This window comes from Synchiropus splendidus, chromosome 5, assembly GCF_027744825.2.
Source record: "Synchiropus splendidus isolate RoL2022-P1 chromosome 5, RoL_Sspl_1.0, whole genome shotgun sequence".
NCBI classification, from domain to species: domain Eukaryota; kingdom Metazoa; phylum Chordata; class Actinopteri; order Syngnathiformes; family Callionymidae; genus Synchiropus; species Synchiropus splendidus.
In genome coordinates this window covers 9,054,299-9,075,872 of record NC_071338.1, presented here as the reverse complement: position 1 = coordinate 9,075,872, position 21,574 = coordinate 9,054,299, and the positions used below count along the sequence as shown (strand labels likewise).

The window sequence follows — 21,574 nt, the reverse complement described above, 5'->3', positions numbered from 1 at the left end:
CATGCATGTCAGTAAACGTGTCAGTGATTGGTTAATTGTGAAGATCAAGCGCAGTATCTGCTCACTTTGTGTCCTGAACCTGGAGTGAAGGTGAATAAACTGTGCCATCTGAATGTCCACTAACCACCCTCCTCCTACAGAAAGCCTTGAAAACCAACTGTACCATGTCTGCAGCTACTACAATCCATGCAATAAAATCTACAGTCAAACCAAACAGTCTTCCTCTACTGTGTCTCCATGCCCCTGTCAATTGACTGCACAAGCCATTCATCAACTTCAGGACCGGGTGGTAGCGCAGGTGGAGAAGGAGGCCAGAGATTTGGGAAGGCGGAATGCCCCAGTGCCTTGCAACCGCATGCGAGTAAGCGGAAGCATTTTGCAATCAGTTGGCGTCGCACAAAAGCTGTTGCGGTGCAATTTAGGAAAAATAATAATTTACTGGCGGAGACGTTAAAAGAAGTGGCCCGTACGGGGATCGAACCCGCGACCTTGGCGTTATTAGCACCACGCTCTAACCAACTGAGCTAACCGGCCATACGTAAAATACGGCTGAATATAATATATATAATATATTGTTAAACTAGACTATCCAACCATATCTGTGAATTGGCCATACGCATGGTTATATTAACGAAAAACATCGTAGCACTCACCATACACACACACGTGACGTTTAAAGACCGCTGCTGAACGAGCGTGCGCGAGCGAGGACATTGAGCGGAAGCTCGCTCCCGACAAGCGGCGGCGCGCAAAGTCAGTGAGCGAAGTGAGTGGAGCGAGTGGACCCGCGAAAGTGCCTCTGCTGGCACCAGCATTTGTGGCCCGTGGAAGACACCGGAGGGCTTTTTCAGCGCACCAGGTGAGACGCTTTCGATATTCTCGTGAGGATGTTAGTGGTCGCCCTGGCGGCTGACACCGTTAGGCGAGGTTAATTGTTGCTCTTTCAAAGCTGTTGAGAGACGCTTCGTTACCTGAAGTCTGTTTTCCCTCAGAGCGTGTTGTGTCAGCGAGCGCTCACTGACTCGCGTTACCTCGCAAGTTGACGTTCTCACAGGCTTCCAGCCCAAACCTCCAGGTTTGCTGCTTCTCCCTTCTTCACTTCAGTTGAAGAAGGGAGAAGCAGCCCCCCCCTGCCACCTTCTCCAAGTATTAGTTTTGTAAGACTGGGCTACAGTAAGTGCGTCCAGGAACGCTTCTCTCCTCTGCTTGAATGAAGTGGGGGTCTGTGTCTAGTAACCTCGGGGCATGTCTTGCTCCTTGGCTCGGAAGCTGTGAGTCCAGTGCTGTTTCAGTCAGTTCCATCACATTTGAAACAAGATGTTGTACACTGTTCTCTGGATTTGTGGGTCGGAAGCAGCGTGGACATATCATCCTGCAAAGGTTCAGGCTTGCTTCCCTGTCCCTGTCCTTGTCCAGGGCAGTGAAGTTTATGGTACCTTTGGTGTCCAACAGATGACTGAGCTGAGGCTGTTGCTTCAGTTACACCTGGAAACTGTCTGCTTTAATAAGTGGCCCTCTGTAATCCATGTTGCCTCACTGTGATCTGTAAGGTTGGATCAGGGATACTTAGTTTCTTGCACATTGTATTGTCCAACTTGGTCACAACCTTTTTGCCATCAATACATTGCAGGAAGGTTAATGTCTTGTGTGTCACGACCTACGACAAGAAGTGACATGCAAAATCTCATGTTGACATTTTTGGCTTAACTGTCTCACAGACTTGAGGATTGAGGGGCATAAAGCAGGAGTGTTGGTATCATCTAAAAGAGCCACTGCTTAGTATAGTAATAGTAACTACTAACTAGGTATTGTCTTGGATGCAATTGGTTCAATGCCTAATGGCCCCTAACACTGTATTTTGAATTGTTCTTTGTTTGTCTCCCGGTGCTGGAAGGTTTTTTGTTTGTTTTTTTTTTTTGTTTGACACACATTCAATGTTTCCAATGCTTACTTTCACCCGACAGGCTCACACACACAAATCCTTAAAACAGATTTTTTTCCACTGGAGTTTTGTTCAGAAATGTATACTTAAAGACTTCAGACCTGCCACGTCGCACCGTTCAGTACGTGTAACTCACATCTGCTGTAGAAATTAGTGACAACACTCGCTGATCAATAAGCGTCCTGCGGTGGATCATGGATCAGAACCTGCAAGAGGAGTCCTTCTGTCTTACAGCTGCTAGCACAGCTGTATTGTTATAGTGATGTACTATCTGGATGACTTCATTTGGCTCGTGGAGTTGGATATTTTTCATCTGCTGTGTCAGAGATCAGAGAACTGTTGGACAAATGGATTTATTGTGCAGAGGTGTCAAACTCAATCATGAATCAGGCTGCAAAAATAGTCTGCAACTGATACTTCTTTGATAAGAAATTAGAGTGAACACAATGTGATTTCAGTGTCCCTTTTAATTATAGGAGGGAAACTAAAGCATCTTTGTGGTTGACCGCCGGCTCTTGTGTTTCTCCCCGGAGCTCAAGCGTACATCCGCTTTCCCATCTTTCATTGGATTCTCTTCCATCGGTACCAACTTGTCTGTTTTTGAAGCACGCAGATTTTATATGGTCCACTTATCCCCAGGCCTTGAGTTTGGCACGTGCTGTAGAGGATGGAGGTCATCGTAGCTTTCTCCTATGGCAGAATATATATGTCAGTCTTGTACGATTCAACCACACCGAAAATCCATCTGAGTCACACCTGTCTTTTGTCTGCAACATCCGCAAACCTCATTGGTCATCTTACAAACCTAACCGTATCCATAAGAACCACCTTCTTATATCCCCAGCATCCTGTTTCATTTGAATATTAGGTCATTAAAATTTAACCATCTTTTCCACCCGTTTCCTCTGCCAGTGGTCCCCCGTTGTTGTGAGAAGAGTGCTTGACTCGTACATCTTTATAGACGTTGATATAATAAATGATCCAGATCCTGATAAAAGGCAATCTGAAGAAATCAATGGTGTAAAAAAAACATGCAAAACCCATTAGGGTGGATTTTGAGTTATAGTTTTTTCATGGGAGTGTAATGAGTTCATAAAACTTCAGAGCCAGGCCGCAGTGGGTTGGAGATGAATTCCTGGTCACAGATCAGTGGCTCAATAAACTGCCCTGATGGCCCTTTCATAAACAAGCAGAACTATAAATTGCAACACATACATTGGCATTTGCAGTGCAATTATCCTCCGGGATGCTGTGATGTGACTTCCGCTCACTTGATGGGAAGCATGTTGTGACCGTGCATGTAATTAGATTGATTTTACAGTGTGATGAAGCTAGACAGGGAGACGTTTGTTGTAGGTTTTTCTGGGGTAAACACATGTCCACGCATGCACGCATGCACAGATGAAGACTTGGTTGGTGTCATAATAATGCTTGGTGGTGCGTGATGGCACTTTTTACCCTCTAATTTGCGGGGTTTGTGGCCTTTGAACTGGGGTCGTACAAGTAGATATACATGAATGTATGTGTGCTGCAACCTTGATAAACAGCATTGAGCTCCTCGACAGGAAATGTAAATGAAACCTCCACAGGAAATGAGACTTCTCGCGCGTTACAGTGGCGAGTGCTTACAACCCCAGTCACACGCACTGACACAGTTTTGTTGCAAGGGTTTTACATTTAACAAGATTCATCTCCAAATTTCTTATGTTTGGCATCAGAATAGTGAGCTCAACTAATCAAAATGTTGCTTCAGGCTGATCAGAATTTCTCTTTTTTTCAAGGCGGCCAGACTGTTCCTTCTAGCTGGCAGGGTGGGGTCAGTTTGACAGTGAAAAAACCCCCACTCAGTGCAATGTTATGAGGACAATTTTCCATTCTGATCAAGTCATACGTTGGTCAGGGCTCCAGAGTGTTTTCCACTATCTCGCTCAGTTGTAATTCCTCACTACAGCTGTGCCCATGTGTCCACACCGCCAAGGTTTCATCTTCTGCGGAGTTTGTGGATGCCTTTTTATAAGGTGAAGATGTGCCACTTTCACTGACGCGTCCGACCTCCTTTCTCAGTTTGGTGATGAGTTGTTTTGGGGTGGTTGTTTTCAGTCTTGTGGGAAAATGGCTGTGCACTCTGGAGTTATGCTCAGTTTCAGATGAATGTGTGACCAGTTCACACTTTTGCTAGTGTCATTGCTGCTGCAGCCTTTTAGCCCCTCTATCAGACTTTTAGTTAGGATTTTGAAGCAGGGCGTCCAAACCCCACCCCCAATCCATAACCCCGCCACTAACCCCTCCCCCTCCCGTCACAATGTCAACGACTGACAAATAAGCGCCAAATAAGCAATGAGTTAGTTTTGTGAACGATTGTTTAATGTTTGGAACTTATCTGCGGCCATCAGCGCCAGACATCCCATCAGTAGCAGTGCGCTTCCATGTTGCAAGTGTCGACGTGTCGAGATGTGGATCACTGTGAGATTACAGTGGTAACCAAATTTGGCGACCGCGATGGCCAAAATACGGTTGTGAAAGGTTCGAGAATAAAAGCCTGCCCTCAATGGGCTCATCTTTCCTTGGCGTCTTCACTGTTTAAACGCATGAAAATATGTTGAAACATTGTCAGTCAGAGATTCTAGACAGTGAACCACCAAACCAGCGGGTGCACCATCTGGATGACTTTTCCTGTGCTCATGCTTATTGGCGGTATTTGAAGCTAAGCCGCTCCTGTGCCAGTGCCCAGTGGTGAGAGCCTGTGTGGGTGATGATGACCTTTACTTGGGTGATGTCTCTCTCCAGCTTTCACTCCCAGGATTTCCCCCCTTTTTGTGTTGTGAAATCGTAGGAAGCTTCCCTGCTGGAGAGTGATGAACCGAGGCAGGATATTAAAGGGCTCGAGTGCTGTAAAAGTCACAGCTGGTTCAAAGGTTTTTGCCTTTGACGTCACAAAATCTGCAGGAGACTTTATCTCCAAGTTTCAATTTTCCACTGGATGAAGCTGTTTTAATCCAATTGTTATCATGTATAAAGAGCAAGAAACCCAAAGGCTGCTGCCAACTGCAAGAATAAAAGAGGTCACTTGTGAAAATTCTATGCTTCTTTGCTTGGTTTTTATTTAGTAGTGTAGTTTCTAGTTAGTTTCTGTTATAATTCTCTTTTGCTGGTTCATCTGTCCTTTATCTTCTTGGGTAAGAGGCATGCTTGGTCTTGCAGGTATTGCATTTTTTTCCCTAAAATTATCTTTTTTATGATTTTTTTTTTTCATTTTGTTTGGTGGTAAACCTGTTTTTTTTAACTCTTCTCTCTTATTTCAGTGGCAAATACAGTGCTTAATGATTTGAACTATACTACTGAATGTACTGAAGGTAAATGGAAACCAATTTAAGTTTATTGAGTCCAGAATGTATTTACCATGTATATTTTTCTCCATGCTGTATAGTACAGTACATTAACAGCCAAGTTAGTCTTGTTATAGTTTCATGGTACCTCTCATGCAGTCCCCTAGTTTGGTGCTGGTTGGCAAATGTTGTCGTCTCATCTGTCTTGTGAAACCACATGGCTATGTGGCTTGTGTGTGAGGAATGCACATCAGTTGTATTGTGACACAATTTAAGTCATAACATTTCCGGTCAATGCTAATCTCTTGGATGGCGCTGGTTTTGTCACCTAGCCAGTTTGGGCAGGTGTGTACATTAGTTGTCTACACAGGTGTGACTGCACTGGCTGCATAACCAGAGTGTTTGTGGGTGTGTGTGCATGCATGTGTGTGTGCGTGACGTAGATGAGCAAGTGATGACTCGGCTACTCTGCAAGTGAGGACTTGCATTCCGTTGGCTGGTGCTGGTTGGCACCAATGGTCAACTGGAAAGGTTCGTATTGAAATGGACATTCGCATGGGCCCAGGCCTTAAAAGGCCTGTTAATATGAGAGAGATAGCCCAACAAATGCAGTTTTATTTTGGGAGGAAACCACTATCATGATATCTGTTATAAAACAATTGTGCAGCAAGAATTTATTTTTATTTTTTCCACAGAGATTATGAACAGCTACTTCTTAAAACACCTTTTTTTTAATTTATTTACAATTTTATTATTGATGTCATTTTCAATTCCAATTTCAGGGCTCTGACTTTATTCTTCAAACTGGTTTGGCTGTATCACTACTATCATATTTGTATGCATTGTTTATTGTCCTTGTGTTGTAAAATGTAAAACCAAAGCGTGAACCACTTCCTGTAGCACTCATTTCTTGCCTCTTCTTAGTGAATTCTGACATGGCTTTATCCAAATTGTGTACAAACTTGGAACGTTGCCGCAGAACTAAAATGAGCTTTTCAGGGTGCTCTATTCTACTGCTGTGAGTGTGCTGCTGCACCACACAGCTGTCTTTTTCTAAAGTGTATTGTCTTTAAAGGAAAAGTCAGTGAATTGACTTGGCATTTAAGAGAAATATGATTAAGAAGAATACAATGAAAACAAACTATGGTCCCCTGAGACACAGCCACTCCCAGAAAATATCTGTCATTGCTTTACAACCCACACAAACAGTGTAAATACACACAAATTGTGTGGACTCTTTACGCTTGAAAAAAGAAGATGGTAACGTTTACGCTCTGCATGTATTTAGATGTTTGCTCGTGTTTCTGTTGCGTCTTCTGGCCAGCAATTGAAAAATATAACATAAATGCTGCGTATTTGTCGTATAAAGCTGTCGAATTACGGTCTCAAATAAGCTCTGGAAGGAACAATGTAACAAAGTTAATCTCCATCTGGAAGTTTTTGTACTGCAAGTCTGAAATATTTCACGTTGAGTCACAAAATTTACTGTTACATCTAGACTGAGCATGTTCCAAACTCACTCCTTCACAGCCAGTGTCCAACCTCTGACTCACTGACCACTTGTTTGTACAGTTGTGTGATTATTAATCCTAAAAGTGGGTGTTGCCTTGAGCCCATTAAAAAGCATGGACAGCAGTTGTGCTGAAATACCCCATTTTCCATTGTGCAGCTTCATTTCTTGGCTGCCACTTTGAAGGAAACTATAATTCCAAATTCCAAAAAAAAACGTTTTTATTTTTCATTGAATGCAGGACAGACAAAAACTAGAAGAATGAATCCCATTTTGATGACATTTTAAGGAGGAGACGGTGTGGTATAATCGATGAAGCGCTCTGAAGGCTGCTTCCTGCACAGAGAAATGCATATACGTCAGCTGTGTGGATGTTGTAGATTGTTGCAACACCCTGAAGCTAGTTACGGCCTCCTGCGAGTTAGAGCACGGATGTGTGGGTGTCTTACTGAGCTTCAAGGACATTATGCAATGCTGATGAGAGCACCCCATCTGGAAAAGTGCCATTGAGATAGAAAGTTTGCTGAACGGAGTTTTAAGCTCTAAAAGCCTTCCTGTCGAAAAACATTTGGCAATTAATGGAAATGAATGAACAGATGAATCCACAGCCTTGAGACTCAGTTTGGATGATATTTATTAATCAGGCATGAAACGACTGCGGTTATTTTTCCCGCTACACCTCAAGGAAAGACCAAATTGTTTGGATTTGGCTGAATATCTGTATTTTAGAGCTGAGTCTGGTGTGAGTTCAGTAACTATAGTTTGGGTCGTCTAAGTATTGGTTATTGTGGACCCTTTATAGATAACCGAGTTGTCTTCAGTATTCAAATCTGACATTCACAGTAAAATAGCTTTACATAAAAATACAGTTTTAATTGTATGTACCAAGTTATATTCATTTTAAGCGTATGAAGTGGCCCCCTCACGCGACATTGGGCACGTGCGCCAGGCTATTGAAAAGTTTTGTGATGCCATGCCCCGCGAGTGCTCTCAGAAATCCAACTCCAAAATCTATGGGTTGTTCCATTTCCTCACAATACGGTCCCTTTAAAACACAAGCTGTTCATTTACAATTGAAACACAAGGCTGGCATATTTGAGTGTCAGGTGATGTAATATGTGTATAATAGTTATAGTGCTGTATTGTAAAACTCTGCGGCACATCTTGATGTACATAATTATTCCATTATCATGCTTCGCCTTATTGACTTATGAGGAAAAAGGCGGTCGTGTTGCCACTCGACCTCATTCACACATGGTACAGTATAGGCTGGTACCTAACCTATGTATGTACCTATACTGTAATTTTGGGACAATTGTGCCCACCACAAAACTGTATAAGCAGCACCCACTTAATGTAAGAGGAAAATAGATTTTGTCCATACGTAAGCCAGTAAATGCCTCCTTAAAAGGTGTCAGGATACAGACCATCACTTCTCAACAAGCTTTGAAAACAGGGTCCAGGAAGAGACTGCTGATGAATACAAAAACGTTCTGAACACGGATCATGCTGCCAATTTAATTAGAGTAGACCAGTGAAATTGCAGGTGTTTTATTTACATTGCAGCATTCAATGCTGTAATGTTTCCAATCGTGTTTCTACACAGCACTTTCCTCCGGTGTTCCCAGAACTCCATGCTGAAAATGGGAAAGGCAGTGGAGGCGGAGCTCCGGGTAACACCAGAGAGGTGATAGAAAGTGCCATGTCCTGTAAAAAGGAATCATTTCCTTAAGTACATTCATGGTAGTCTAAGTTAGCCATTAGAGTGTGAGAATTGAAGTGGTTGTGATGTACCTTTTTTTTCCCCACAATATTTTATGATGTTTTTTTTCAGCCACAATAATAAGAAAATGAGTCAAATAAAATTTTGCCATGTCTTGGCTGTAAGATTACTTGCCAATACAAAATAAAAGAACATTTAAAAAAACAGAAAACAACAAAATTAAATTTATAAAATAAGACAAATGGCAGATTATTCATGAAATCCAAAGTCCGAAGGGTATATTGCAGAGCTTAGCACTCTATGTCCATCTTCACATTATGCTGCTCCTTATGCTGTCATTGGTCATCGATAGTTAGAAGGGCTAAAGATTGATTTAGATTTACTTGAATGAAGTTCCTAAATTGTTGGAATATGTAGAAGTGTGATTGGGGAATGCTGAATTTTGTTTTGACCTCAATGGAGGACATTATGTACTAACATTTTGCAATCCTACTGTGGTGCAACAGCTGTCCGTCGGGCGTTTCCCTTGCCACATCAAGGTATCCCCCAGATTATAGCTTGATAGTGGGTCACACCTCTTACCTGATCCACGATAAAATGTCATGAGGAATTCGATTAAAAACTGCTGCAGGTGCAACATATCTAATTTTTAAGAGCTCGGTTATAAAGTTGTTTAACCCTGTGTGTGCAACCAGTAAAGAGCATTGAATCCATGAACATGAAACAAAGAAAACATATCACATGGTTTTCCATAAACTGCTGTTATTGCTAAATTCCGTCTGATGCTCATTAAAAGAAAAATTATGTTCCAGCTCCCTTGCACTTCCGTGCGAGTAAATTACTGACACCGATTGACTTCTTTCTGAATGAACAGGAAGATGAAACAAGAGAGTGACACAGACGTTTTTTTTTTCTATGCTCTGTTTTGACAAATTGCTCAAAATACTTTTCACTTTCCAAGCATCACGCTCACAAAGAATGAAAAGAGAGACCTTGTGGCCACTAAATATATGCCTCTGTTGCTTTGTAGTTTTGAAATCTGGTCTTTTTTGTTTGCCTTGACACAAGTAAAAACCAGAGGTTCATCGCACAGTTATGTGGCTTTTGGTTCCTTTTTTCATGAAACTGCGCTGTTGTAGAGGAAGTGAGTCACAGTGAGAAGTTAACTTTGACAACACATTTCTTGCATGATGACTGACACCACCTCTGTGGAAAATATCTTGTATTTTACAGTTAATATTGATTTTGTGCCGCTTTTATTGATGATATTTAATATCTGAAGGAACGGTGGGAGCTAAATTCCAGTCCAGAATGTGCGGCTCCACGCACCTGGCAATCTGCTACTATGTGGCTGTTGGTCTGTTATTGCTAACAGATGACAGCATGGAGAACAAAAAGCTATCTGTCTCCCTTCTGAAACGAGGCCTGTGTGTTTGAGAAGAATGCTGTTGCTGTGGTCTCTGCAAGGTGTTCCATGAAATCCATCTCAACTGTCATTTGAATGATCAAGCCCACTAACTGGTGCTGTGTGGTCGTGATACAAATCAATGCTTGTTGGCTGCGGGAGAAATGGCTCTTTAGTTCCAGACACAAGGGCCAGACTGAGATTTGGCCATGGAGAACTAGAGCTTTCACAAGCCGGTATGGTGATGTTGTCTGTGTGGTCCTGAGTTATCCCGGAGGACCTCTCCAACCCTTCAAATTAAGTAATACCGATGCTGAGGCTGTGGTGAAGGACAGCTCTCCCCTTTGCTCTAAGGAGAAGAGAAGGTGGTTTCCCCTTAACTGGTATGAACATATCAATGTAGAACATGCTCTCAGTGAGCTGCAGACTCATTTCCTATTTTGCTGTATAATAATCTAGATTGGTTTCGTGTGTGAGATCCACTGCCCCTGACTTGTGATGTGGATGAAGCTGGTGACTTCCATGCCCACGCTCAAGTAGAGCTGGATTTGTTGATTCATATTGATATTTTGTCAATGTGTCCAAAGACCCGTCTCAATTGCTACAGCCTCAAGAAAGAACACTCGGTTCACACACCGGAAATTGTTTTCAGACCAGCACTGCTCCACTGAGTTGCTGCCTAGAAACACCTCACACCGGTTGTCATGGATAGAATGGTTGCTCAAAGGGATATGACAAAGACAGAGCAAATTTTATTTTATTGGATATTAAGATTCTTTTCAAAATGCTAGGATTTTAAAGCATCTGTATTTAATCAAAACAATCAAGAATAAATAAATTAACAAAAATAATAAAAACATTACATTGAACATAAAAATAATCTACACTCAACAAATGTACACTACGTTCCAAATTATTATGCAAATGATGTTTTTGTTTGATTTTCCAAAATACCTCGATCAACATAATTTTCAAGTCATTAGCTGTCGAAATTTATTTCAAATGTTATTGAACAAAACTCCTAATGAAAACAGTATTTAAAAAATAAATAAAAAACTTAAAACGCACTGTTCCAAATTATTATGCACAACATAGTTTCAAGACATTTTCTAGTTTGTAAAGAACTGAAAATAGTAATTTGTTGAATTTACAGCAATATAAGGTCATGTTCACTCAAATAAAAAGCTATTACAATCCAAAACATCTTAACAGGTCAAGTTACATGTTAACATAAGACCCCTTGTTTGATAGCAGCTTCGCAATTCTTGCATCCATAGAACTTGTGAGTTTATGGACAGTTTCAGCTTGAATGTCTTTACAGGATGCCTCCCAGAGTTGCTGTTTGGATGTGAACTGCCTCCCTTTTTAAATACTGTTTTCACTAGGAGTTTTGTTCAATAACATTTGAAATAAATTTCGACAGCTAATGACTTGAAAATTATGTTGATCGTTATTTGCATCAAGTATTTTGGAAAGTCAAACAAAAACATCATTTGCTTAATAATTTGGAACGCAGTGTATAACACAAATAGGTGTACTCTTAAAAAACAAAGCAACTATAATAACACTCTCCAGCGGAAGTTGTACGAAAGCTACTTCATTTTAATATCAGACATTCAATGAGAGCTCAGCCTCTTACAACTGAATGCACAGGCTATATTTTGAACTGCCACATTTTCTAGTCTGAATCAGTCAGATTCAGAACTCAATAACTTCTTGTAGTCAGGGATGAGGTGTATACAAGTAGCCGGCGAGTCTGTGTTTAGTCAAAAAAGAGGTTGACGGTCGATAATCGAGCAGAAATTTCTCGCTATTATTAATTGTGATAATTATAATTAATTAATTATTCATGTCATAAAACAACAACAAATATATGAAGGAACTAGTGAACTCTGAAATAAGATCAGAATTTCGGCATGGAATTTTGAGGTTTACTGTGTGTGCCGTGTGACTGGGTGAAACTGCCATTCCACTGCATCGTAACTAGCTGGCTGGGGTTAAAAAAAAAAGTCAAGGCTGGGAAGAATGTGGGTCGCATGCCTAGCTTTAGAGGTGCCGATCCACTTGTGTTCGTGTTTTGGAAAAGGACTTTCAGGAACGTCCCATTCTCCCACATTGTTCTCCCAAGAATGGACAACTGTGGCTCACATTTGCGAACTAAATTGAGTAATTGCAGGCTGGCTACTCAGGAGATACATAGTCAACAGACGTTCAGTGGGTGTTACCCCGATTTAACCTAGAAATTATTTCACCACTCAGCTACAGAGGTGCTGTCCTCAGACATTCCACACTGTTTGGCAGCAAGTGCTGCTGTAAAAACCTTGCCCGGCAGAGCACTACATATGGTTTTGTGTGACTCTGGACTTCGCATTAAATGCATCAGTAAGAACCTTGAGCTGGATCGGACAGCCATAAAGAATGAAGAGACTCAGGTGAGTTCTCTGGAGACAATTCTGATGTCCTGTGCAAATGCTAATGCTCAGTAAAACCATGGTGTGTACAGTGACAATAGAGAAAAGCTTCATTTACTTCAGTCATCTCTAGCTCTTGAGAGGCATTTTCAGTAATAAGATCCCCTTCTGCCTCTTCTGCGTCACTCACACCGTCTGCTGCTGCAAAGATATAATTGAAGGCTTAGCCTGAACATGCTGTGCAGAGCTGCTGTACAGAACACAGAGTCAGAATTTAGTTTGCTCTTACAGTGTGCAATACCACATGGTTTCTCCTATTTCACCAGGCTATTATTAAGTGAGCCATGTCTCTTTGTACGTATATGAGGGAAGGAAACAGAAATGTTGATGTAAAGTTTATGTTTGCCTCTTAGTGTTTTACATCGGATCTGCTTTGTCTATGAAATATGTTGCGGCTATTTCCTCTGTTAGTCACTCAAGTACAAATGAAATGTTACACTTGTTGAACACAAGGTTTTAACTTACTTCACTTGCATTGGGCACCACTACTATTAAATGTACAGAATTTGTGCCCCAAATAATCTCACTTAAACTCACTTAAATTGTGGATGGACAACCTTTGTTTACAACTGAAATACAGTAACCATGTCAAGTGGAGTTCCCTGACTATAGCCTGGTGGGAATGCAACGTTGATAGCTGCCGCTTTGTCCAAAACTCATCCACCAAGTTGTGCGCTGTCAAGCAGCTCATTTGTACTCCCAATTTGATTTTAAGATAATGTAATGTCCTACAATTACAGAAGCGATGCATTCAAGTAGTGTCGGACCGCCTGCGCTCTCCAGTTGCATTTCCTCCAGCATTCTTCTTTAAGAAGATCAAACCTAGTGATTTGAGTGGCATTCAAATTGATATTGGAGCCCTATTGAACTCAGCGGTATGTTTAATATTTACATTAGAAAATGTGCATCAGCCCTGCACATTGAAAACACTTGTTCTCCCCAGCCACGCCCACTCTACTATCATTGGTCAGGAGGAAACCTTCAGCCTCCACAGCCAACATGTATTATTGATTTGGCTTTAAGCTGTTTCATCAAGTCAGGAGTTGCCAGAAATGGACACAAAAATGACACAAGGGTTTTCTAAAAATCTTTGTACGGCTCTGTTGTCAAATTGGACTAGCAAGCCACTAATGTACACTTGTATTTCAGTTAATTCTTTATTCATATTACGAGTATGGACACTTTTCCACTCACTTCTTTGCAGGTTTCTTCGCTAAATCAGTTCAAGCAGTGACTCAGTTTGTACCCACAAGTACTGAAGTCAGTTATAACGGCAAGCATTTTCTCCTTGAAATAAGCCTGTGATCACGATGCATTAGAACTCCAGGGTACAGCCGGCCACTGAGCCGGTGAAGCAGCCATTACCATTGGAGTGTGTGGTCAGACGCTGAACTAAAGCGGCGTCTATATTCATCCTCTCTCTTACAGCTTAACAGTTGGGGAGATGGTCTCCATTACCTGTTGTCAAATTAACACCGTAGCTGTACATCTATTTATACAATGCTCAACCTTGAGCTCCCTGAAGACGGGTGTGAGGTGCTCTTGGCATAAACCTTTATTGGTCCTGGAGGTCTGGCTGTGTTATTCTGTGGTGCAGTCCTGATTTTTATTCCATATGCTCCGTTTTAGCCGTGTCTCATTTCCAGGCCTGGGTGCACACAAAAGAAATTCAATGCTGGCTAACACCACGGCACAGCTGGCAACTGCAGGCTGCCTTCCATTCAGGAAAGGTCGTTCTTGCGTCCAAGTTTTGAGGATCAAATTTAGGAGGAAAAATTCTGCGCTTATACAGAGGAGTCTTGTCACATTTCCTGTGGTGCCCCTTGCCTCTTCAGAGGAGAAAAAAGCATGAGACATCTGAAGCCTCCACTGTTCTACTTGTTTTTTTTTTGTTTTTTTTTTATCTACCTTTGGAATGTGTGTCATAGGATGCGGTGTACCCTAACACAGTGTGAGACGAAGCATTTCTAATGATAATAAAGGCACAGTACAGCCCCAATACATTTTTTTATTTGCTAAAAGGCAGTTTGATTTTGGACTTCTGATGATGCTCTCCCTCTCTGTCTCACTCACAGAAACACAACAACACTGTGTGAGTTTAAGCTTTGTGTTGTTGTGTTGATGAAGTTTAAATTGAACAGCAAGCTAACTGATGCCATCAGTTTCAGCTGTGCGCAACAGGAGTATGGCTGTGCCTTACATAAATGGAAGTCACTCAGACTCTTACGGAAATAAAAGGTGCTAAATTCCCTGTTGCAGTGAGTATTGGCCTAAATTGTATTTGTGAGTCCTAGAGGGGCGGCTAAGTGGTTTGTCGCTAATTTCTCTAATTCACTTCAGATCCTAAGCGTGCAAGGACTTCCTGTAATCCATCACATGTCCCAGAAGGGTAAGGCCTCCTCCCACCATTTGTCTGTTCATTCGTGTTGATGATCAATATCTCAGGGTTTTCAATTGATTCACAGTAATGCAAAATTCATTGCCACTGCCTTGTTTGTCCCACTTGAAGAGTCTGGAAACATCTAGACATGGACTGAGTCTGGGAATTTTAATCTCCTGATTGTCACTTTGTAACTTCCAGCTGAAATTGCCCGTCAGAACGGCCAGCATGGAAGTGTCTTGAAAAGTCTGGTGTTCTGTCTAAAGCTGTGTGGGAAATGGTGCAGTTATGCAACAAGCCTGGGGACATATTTGACGGTTGGATTCAAATGTAATTGAGGTTTTATTTAAAATTGAGACATGCTTTAAAAGACCAGGCAGATTTGAGGTGATAAACAGCGTGAAGTCAAATACATACACAATGAAACCCAGAGCTGACCTCAATCGTCAATGTTGTATTTATTCTGCAGTCTGTGAAGAACTGTGAGTTCAGATTTTTGATGTAAGGTTTCCTTTTCAATGTTATACTATAAAGTACAGACTCAATCTCAGTTATCAAATTCTGTGCAAGATGAAAAAAAAAATGACGTGCACCACAGAAAACTCAAGTTCTGAAAGATCTGAGATTTAATTCTTCATTTGTTTCTGAGTAAGTTAGGCTTTCCATGAGGGCTTGAAGGTGTTGTCATGGTAAGGTGATCACTGAATTGTGTGTGTGTTCAAGCCTTGTGTTGTAGTAACACTGTCATTTGCTCAACTTTGCCTCCAGTGTGTTTGCAGTACGGCAGCAATTAAGATACCACAATCACACACTTATTTTGACTTTTTGTATGTATCAACCCGTTTATATTTGACTGCATTAAGAGTTTGGGTCAAATTATTTTATGTAAAACATTTGCGAAAGATTAGCCCCTTATTGAATTTTAATATATATATATATATATATATAGAGAGAGAGAGAGAGAGACACACACACACACACACACACACAGATCATCACTGAGGAAAATCGTACCCCATACAGAACATATTTTTTGTACTCTATCTTCTTAATTTAGTGTCATTTTGCATTTGTGTCAAGTATACTACTACTAGCTTGTTGTCTGACTCATCCAGTGGTTCCTCTGCTATCTAGCATCTTCCGGTTCTGGTCTAGGTTTTACTTCAAACCTGTGACCTTGATGCTTACTTGACAATTATTGTGTTTATCCTGTACGAACTGTAAGAACCCACTGAAGACATAAGGGGCTTTCAATGTATTCCAACATACGCTCATTTTTTGTGAGTCTTCTACCATAACAGTTTGAAAAAGCTGCTCAGGCTATTGGGCGTCTCAACCAGGGTTTTTTTTTATGGACTGAAAAGTAGTCTTTTCCTCTCAACTGTTGAATTCAAAAAGCGGTTCTCTGTTTAATCTGATCTGGGACATTTTTAAAAATGATGTCATAGCTATACAAATATGTGTAATATAACTTAACCCCGACTCTAATGTCTGAATAGTCCCCTTTGTTTTGTTCCTGTATATCAGTCGCTCAAGAAAAGAGCGCAGCTTTCTCACGCACACAGTGCAGGGCTCTGCCACTGAAACACAGGAAGCTGCTCCGAGTCTGAAATGGTAGGTCGGAGGGTGTGATGTCCAAGTGGCACGTCAGGTGCAACCACAAGAAGAATGAGCTCATTGGTCGTGCTATTAAAGCGCGGCAGGGGTTTCCTACTGCCTGTGCAATCAAGCCCATCCCTGGCTTGACCTCCATTGTCTGTGTTTCCGCAAAGATAACAGGAGGCAGTCGAATATGATGAACCCCACGCCGTGCCAATAGAGTCAAAAATAGTTTGTGCTCTAATTTTCCACCGTAGGATGGTGTGATGAAGGTTAGTTTTGTCTCCTTTCATTTATCCTAATCATTTTAGATATACTGCGACACGGCCAGTAATATTGTGGTCCTCCTGTCGACGATGGCAACTGTGAGTCAGGCCACCACCTATAGCAGTAGAACATGTGCAGCAGATGGTCTGTCAGCAGTGAGAGCTTTATGGTGGGATGGAAAATGACTATCATCAGGCTAATTAAGAGCTGTGGCCTGGTTCTGTTGCGCTGGCTGAGCAGTTGGTTTTGTATTGCTGTGTAAACAAGTCTCCAGATGAGGTTTAACTTTAATGGGGGCGAGTGACAGTAATAAGATGGCTGGCAAACTTCTGGATAATCATGGTTGGGATGTTTGCGGTGGAGCATGCCCGACCTACAGTGTGGTTATACAATTAAAGATGACAATTGTGGACATACATAGCTGAGCCAGAGTTATGAAAGTGGCTGGCTGGTCTTTTCAAAATGAACATCGCACTTGACATTTAGTTCATTTTGATTCCATCTTTTTGTGATCTACAGAAGGACTATAAAAATCCTCAAATGTTTTTTTTTTTTTAATTTCTTTGAGAGCCCACACATGATGATAAAAACAAAAATAAAAAACAGGATAATCTCAACAACCAATCAAAAATCTTGAAACCTTGCATGATCATTTGTGATGAAGGGAAGAAGAAACATCGCAACAACCTAAAAGCACGCTACATGCAAGAGAATGAGATGATCATAGTATTGGGTGCCTAATAACAGAAATCCTGAAGAAACAAATTAGTATGACAGAAACAGAACCACAGCTTGTGGAACAAAAGTGAAGGTCTTGGAAGCTGCCCCCAGCACCTGAAGGAACGAACCAGGTGAAGACACCAGCAAACGGGACTGAGATTTATTCTTCGGGTTAGCTGGTCTTCAATTTTTTTTCTTTGCCAAATTGCTTCTTGATTGTTCAAGTTGGGAGCAGGCACGTGGAGATTTTTCATCTGTAGTATTAAACTCAAATAACCTATACAATCACTTGCCAGAACCATTTTCCAGAGGCATTTGTCAGCACAAATGGATTCTTAAACACACCACCAATGGCAGGGCTCTATCTATATCTCTTACAATGGGGTTAAGGTAGGTCCGTTGCATCCATGGTTGCTAAGGGAAAAATCAGAACAATAACCCGATTACTGTGATGTATGTACCCCACTTCTGTATTCATTTTTTGGACAAGATAAGTCGGCCTCATCCACCTTACCCCATCATGATCATCCTGCTCTATGTGTCCTCCTCTACCACACCCATGAAGTGCAGTGGTTGTCTCCTTTTTCTCCTTTTACCTGCTATCTCCATATAATGTCCGTCGACTGTTTCTCTTCTCCTCATCTTAGACCGTGTTTACAAGGTATTGTCCACTTCAGAACAGGGGCAACCAACAAGAGAGTAGGAGTATCCACACTTGCCAGATTTGAAGACATACTGTAGTCACTGACTTTTGACAATACAAATATAACTTCTAGTACAGAACATAAGAGCATCATGCAGTTCAAATCAACACCCAAAGACTAAGAACTGGTTTTGCACAAAACTGAAAGTTCTTCTGGGACAGACATGAAAAAGGTTTCAGTGTGTAGGAATTGGAATTGACAGAAGCTGTGCATGATGTGGCAGAGGAGTCCTGTTTTATCTGGTTCAAATATGACTCTGAAATCTGGCCCCCATGACTCAAGAAACAATCTGATGAATAAACAAGGAAGCTATGGGGGGAGTGCTGACATTTATTGAATTGATAACAGTAAAAGCCATAGCTTTTAATCATGAGATGTTAATCTCACTCCAGCCTTCCTCACCCCGTCTGTTCTTTCAACTGTCTGGGTGGGATGCATGCACTTATGCTGTCATGCTCCTGTCGGTTTGTTTCTTTTGGGACTTTTCCATTAAAAACATGTTGAACACCATGTGATGTGTGTTGTGTCGCTTGTTTAGATGTTTCCACTGCCTGTATTTTTTTTTCTTTTTTAAAAGCATGGCGCCTTTCTTTTTTCAGTGACGATGCGCCGCGATAGTTTACGTGTGGAAACCCTGTCCTGACCTTGAGGGTACTCTTGCATCTGGGCGGCACGGTATGTTTGCTGATGGAACAAGTGGTTTGCATCTGGACTCGTAACAGAATGACACCAAAACAAAGTGATGAAGAGTGAGTCTGAGGGACTTGAGTTCATTATTGCAGTTTGACAACCACTCAGAAACACAAATTTAATTTCGACCAAGATCGGAATTTAAGGCGGGATTGCCCAACCCTGCTGGCACCCATGTTGAATTGGTTAAACAATTGAACTCAAGGTCGATAATGAAGGTTGTTTCTGGGGCTTAAAAGGACGAGGGAGAGAAAATTTTGCATTTGATATTCCAATAGACTTTTGTGGAGGAGATATGATGTAACGTCGTTGACCTACAATTTGTAAGTACATTAGCAGGTGTCACTAGGTCCTGTTCTGCGACTCAACTCAGTGGCATGACAGATTTGTAATTGTGTTTTCTTTGCACAGGACAGGTGTTTTTTTTTTTTGTTTGTTTTGTTTTTTAACTTGAACCAGTTAGAGAAGGACTCAACCCTGGCAAATTCAATCAGAGATGTTTCTTCATTAAATTTGTCCCATGACTGATATATTTGAATCTATGTTCTATAATTTTTTAAATCAATAAAGATGACTTCCAGCCCACATTCCTGTCAGCAGACAACTGACAGCCTGACTTGTGGTTGTGCAAGAGAGCTGAAGAATGTGGAAATAGATTGGAGCAAAAAAAAAAAAACCCAAACAAAACAAAACAAAAAACATGTTGCTCTTGCTTGCACTTCCTTTATTTATTATCAGCAATGGCATTTGAAGCTTAAATGAGTGTTGAGATCGCATCTGGTTAATGTTGTTATGGTCTCAGCAGCTCCTTCGGGTGAAAGTGGCTAATTCAATACCAGTGGACAGTGCAGGGTGGAGCGAGGGGAAGATGGGTAAGAGGAAGATGCGTAATCTAATGTTGCCTGTCCTTTGTTACATTTACATCACTCAGCTGCTTTCCAAAGGTACTGTATAGGAAGGGCGTTGAACATATCTGTATGTGTCGAATGGGGGCGGGGGGTCTACCAAAACGTTAATGTCCCAGTAAGGCTACAAATCCTATCTAACTGCTTATATCATCATAATTTTGTTCCGGTCTCTTCCTCCTTGTCAAGATCGGCAAATCGTTCTGACAGAGCTAATTTAATCCTGCAAATGTAATATATGAAAAACAGGAATGATCAACTAAACATGATCAAATTTTTACTTTGAGTACTGTTTTTAGACAGGGAGCCTTTGGGATGAGCTGGTGCCTTTTAAATGGGAGACATGACAACTGCAAACTCACTGTACGGCTCATGTGGGCCTGCAGCCAGATTAGACACAAAAGTGGTGGCCCAGTTCCTTCATAGGTTCTCTTGAAGACTGGAAACAAACCCAAAACATTCATGCAGACCATCGTAATTAATTACTTAAAAAAAAATCAGATTGATATGACGAGGTAGGACGTGAATTTACTAAGACAAGGGAATGGAGCAAGAAAACAAGAAACAATAATAATAAAAAAGCCTACAATTGGCAAAATTGGGATAGAACAATCCAATATAATGTTAAGAGTAACTCTGTACAAGCAACTGGATTAATAGTTAAATGTAATGGGTTTCATTAACACTAAGAATAGAAATTGCAAAAAAAAAAAAAAAAAGTCAATAATAAATATTTGTTTTAGGCACAAAAATGGAAAAGTGGTCTGTGTGTGTGTTTTTTTTTTTTAAGAAATAAACATGATAGTCAAGAATTTGTAAAAAAAAAAATCACTAGTTTCCAAAAGCACAATATAAAAATGTAATTGATATAATCATGCACTTTGAATGGAAAAAAAGCATGAAGAGTGTATGAAAGTAAAAAACTAATGTTGAATAACATTAAAACATTTTTCTTTTATGCTTGCTGTTTGACTCCAAACTCATGAGGGCTTGATAAATATGGGCAGAGGGCCACATGTGGGCCCCCAGGCTGCGTGTCGCCCAGGTCTGTCACAGTAAGCATGGTTATACAACTGTGACCGAGAACAACAACCAAGTTGACATATGGATGAAAGGATTTCCTATGTCTTTCATTTCTTCATTGAAGCCGTTTGTGCCTACAGGATATCTTCCTCCCTTCTATGTCGAGTGTACTGTATGGTACAGTGATCCAAAGACAGTGATGGGCGATAAGGACGATCAGGTTAGGGATGGATTGAAGATGAGCCCAAGTAGACTGATCCATTAGATAAACTACTGTGTCTTAGAAAGCAGGGAAAGTATTTGGCAATTGTTTGGCCACAGATTAGGATGTTCTGTCCACTGCCAGAAGTGTCCAAGCTGAACAAATAATGGTGGATTAAAGCAGTTTGAAGTATCAGAGGAGTATTCTTTTCATTAAATTTCCTATTGTTGTTTCAGAGACAGAATGGCTGGCCAGCAGTCCAAGCAGGCTGTAAGCAAAGTTCACACAATATTGCAATATCAGAGAAAACCATGTGAACGGTGTACGTTTTATAAAAAAATGTGCACATTTTGAATAGTTTAATTCCATTTAGTCTTTTTACACTGGACACACAGCAAAAATGTGTGTGTGAATCCAGTCTCCGTCCACGGGGTTATTCTTTGTGTCCCTTTTGTCCGAGCTCAGTGAAAAGCCCACACAAAAAGGGCCATAAAGGAAGAGTGATTTGCTGAGGAATGAGTAAAGTCGGTTGGCTTTGCGTGAAAAGCCTGGGACTTGGGCGTGGGCTCGATGAATATCTGACCACATCTTTCAATAAGACCGGTTTATTATCTATCAGGCGATTGCTTACCACATAGAAATGACTTGACCATTCCCAGGCACCGCTCAGACAAGAAAATTGCCCGGTCTAGAATTACGAGAAGTTC

General features: G+C 41.1%; 1 protein-coding gene and 1 non-coding gene across 5 annotated transcripts in view; one reads left to right on the top strand and one right to left on the bottom strand.

The window, feature by feature from the left end:
- Positions 1–460: 460 nt before the first annotated feature.
- trnai-aau (transfer RNA isoleucine (anticodon AAU)) lies at positions 461–534 on the bottom strand. Its single transcript has one exon. It is a non-coding gene; the product is annotated as a tRNA-Ile (tRNA).
- Positions 535–747: 213 nt separating this feature from the next.
- adcy7 (adenylate cyclase 7) overlaps positions 748–21,574 on the top strand; it is a 55,830-nt gene continuing 35,003 nt past the window's right edge. For 3 of the 4 annotated variants that reach the window (XM_053864868.1, XM_053864866.1, XM_053864864.1), the window contains exon 1: positions 748–859. The gene's annotated coding sequence lies outside the window, so the exon portion shown is untranslated. Of the gene's footprint in view, positions 860–18,646; positions 18,723–21,574 lie in introns of all 4 variants that reach the window. The other variant, XM_053864865.1, reaches the window with a different exon arrangement.